Consider the following 3396-nt stretch of genomic DNA (forward strand, 5'->3'; position numbering starts at 1 on the left):
ATATATATATATATATATATATATATATATATATATACACATATGTATATATGTAAATACATATATGTATGTATGTATGTATGTATATGCATAAATTCAAAGGTATTTGAAAATGATATCTGAATACCAGGCATAGTCGAATGAGTGAATGAAAACAATGTAAAAACTATTACAGAAAAAGAAAAGATAAAGCGAACAAGAAAGCGATCATGAATAAGTGGAATATAATACGAATGCAAGAAGCGTAATGTTCACAAACGTGAATAGAATGGTCTGCGATAGCATAGTGTTTTGTAAATTTACTTTCGATCTTTTGAGAAAAACTCCGTGACAGGGGTTTGTGTTCCAAAGCAAGTGGCATTTTCTTCTGATATTAAGCATTTTGTGTAAAACGGAAAGTAAATTTCGTATCCAACAAAGCGCAAATTCCTGTTTGATTTCATTACCAGTTTAGAGAATCTCGAAATAAATTTCATACCCCTGTAGGGGACCCTGACCATATGGATTCCACGGGAGTTTTTTTTTTTAATTTCTTATTAATAAAATCTACGATGTATTGGACGCATAGATTATCGAGGGTCTAAGTATTTATTGAAATTCGTACCACAGACCCGCGCACATGCATGCACATACATGACATGTACTCACACACACACACACACACACACACACACACACACATACACACACACACACACACACACACACACACACACACACACACACACACACACACACACACACACACAAGTAACTTAGTCACAGCAGATCTATAATCTGCTTCTTCAACGCTGGATAAGGACACTATGAAAACGACTTTAGCTATCACTCTGGATAAGCCAATAGACGAATATTTGCATAGCAGTTCCACGCGCTCTTTACAATGTTAGGCACATGTTTTGCTCTGTCATAACATGTCTGACAGTAATTATGCTTCATTTCAGAGTAACTTTCCGATTTCCTGAGATGACACTTTGAAATATAAATTTTGATAATTTTTTTTTTGTGGTTTATTAAATGCTCTTTAGCGATTATCTTAGATTTCTTCTTTCCTCGGAATGAGTTCGTTGAACTTCTTTACTTGTTATTGTTGTTGTTGTTGTTGTTGCTGTTTATTTACTTATGTACAATTTCGTCCATCCTTTGGGATTTACTTTTAAATATCATCTCATTATATGTCGTTGAAAGTCATGTAAATATGGCAGTTGTATTTACTGTATCAAGACATTGATGCTACCCACATAATTAGCTAAAGAATAATTCTAAATAGCTAGCAATTAATCGGATTATAACGGATATATTTCAGGACTGAATAAAACTCATACAAAAGAAATCCAAGTCATTAACTGGGAAGAAGAGGAAAGTGAACATCTTTTTTCTTTTTCGTTTCAGTATAGTGTTGTAAGCTATAATGGTATTAGTTTAATGAAGTAATTCTTAGAATCATTGAATTGCTTACAGCCTTTCAGTCAGTAATAAGGTTACCGCTCGTTTACAGTAGAAACTATCAATAGAGTGCCATATGAAAATATATCCGCTTGAAAATATAGTTAGTAGTAAAGATATAAAACACATTGACTATATATATATATATATATATATATATATATATATATATATATTCTCCACACATATAAGAAATATACCCCAGTGACGAACTACATTAGCACACAAGTTTAAGAACACCACATCCAGAATAGAAACAAACTACTGAAAGCAAACTGACCACGCAACAATTTCCCTAAAAGACAAATCTAAGGGAGATAATCATTCAAAACATGCCACCTTACATTAATGTTACATAATTCAGTGTTTTATTCACGTGAATTGACGAGAATCTCCGTGAAATAAACGAGGCTGTTTTTCAAAATAGAGGCGAACACCTTTCTCCATGTGATCCGCTTGAAAAATTGTTAGGACACTAGTACGGTTATCTACATTTTTGAACATGAAGCGATTGGTAGCCGTGATTCACAAATGGCGAAATTATATCTACCAATGTGGTAGTGAGTACTTATTTCCATCGTTCGACATTTACAAATATATCTATATTTATACACCCCCCATGTATATATATATATATATACACACATCGCGCTTCTTTCAGTTTCAGTCTACCAAATAACCTAGGTGGATAACCTAGAATGCTCTGCTCCTTTCTGTACCAGTGTAGGTGTGTGTCTCTCTGGATGTCTGTATTTCGGTGTTTCGGTAAGCACTTATGGAAGAGCACATATCTACGCGTGTTTTGTCCGTTAGTATTATTAGAAAGAAACACGTGATCGCAATGCTGGAGCAAGGGATTTCGCAAAATACACAATATATAACTTTCATTGACATTTCTTGATATTCTGCACATTTTTCTAGATTTACTGCAAAACTATTTCATCATAAATTTAGCAATTTCTTTTTCTTTGTATTTTTTCGAAACATCGAAATACTTGACGAAATAGGAAAGAAATTTATAGTAATTTTATTCTTTAAAAAATCTTCAAGTTCTTGCTTACTTTTAGCTGCATGAACTGTCACATAGAAACCAATGAAATATTTACTACAATTGCTGTTTCGACATCATTAATGATCCTGAATTATACGTATTCCTTCGCCTTCCTCTTACGTCGCCAGAAGCTCTAACATCTTCCAACGTGATATTAATATGTAATCTTATAATACGTATTTAATTTTAACTTGGCAAGTCACGTTTTATAATATTTCATTCCGTTAGAAAATCGGTTGAGCGAATTTCATACAACCTGCAATTTTTCTTCTGTTACATGTTGTTGTTTTGTTGTTGTCATCGTCGTCGTCGTCGTTGTTGTTGTTGTTGTTGTTCGTCTTCTTCTTCTTCTTCTTCTTCTTCTTCTTCTTCTTCTTCTTCTTCTTCTTCTTCTTCTTCTTCTTCTTCTTCTTCTTCTTCTTCTTCTTCTTTCTCTTCTCCTCTGAATGGATAGTAGGAAAAGAAAAGAGTAGCTCCTATGAATTTAATTGGAATATGATCTTATGAACATATATGTGTGTGCAGGTGTGTGTGTGTGTAATTCTTTGTGTAGCTGTATATACTATTGTCTCTATCTATCTCACGTATCTTTGGACGGTTAGACGATTCCATTACAGCAAAAAGTGGTAGTGCATTTTAACACACATTTTATTGAGTTTGGCGTCCTTTAAACTAACCTATGTGTTAGAAGATAAGTTCTGAAATGTTCATCATATTTCTTTTCTCTTTAATTACATGCGAGTCTCGTACAAGTGTCCGTATGAACAAAATCTTTGCAATCGTGACCAACATTTCTGTTTGCACATCTAAAAGACTACACACACACACACACACACACACACACACACACACACATATATATATATATATATATATATATATATATATATATATATATA

This window comes from Octopus bimaculoides, chromosome 19 (assembly GCF_001194135.2).
Source record: "Octopus bimaculoides isolate UCB-OBI-ISO-001 chromosome 19, ASM119413v2, whole genome shotgun sequence".
NCBI lineage: Eukaryota > Metazoa > Mollusca > Cephalopoda > Octopoda > Octopodidae > Octopus > Octopus bimaculoides.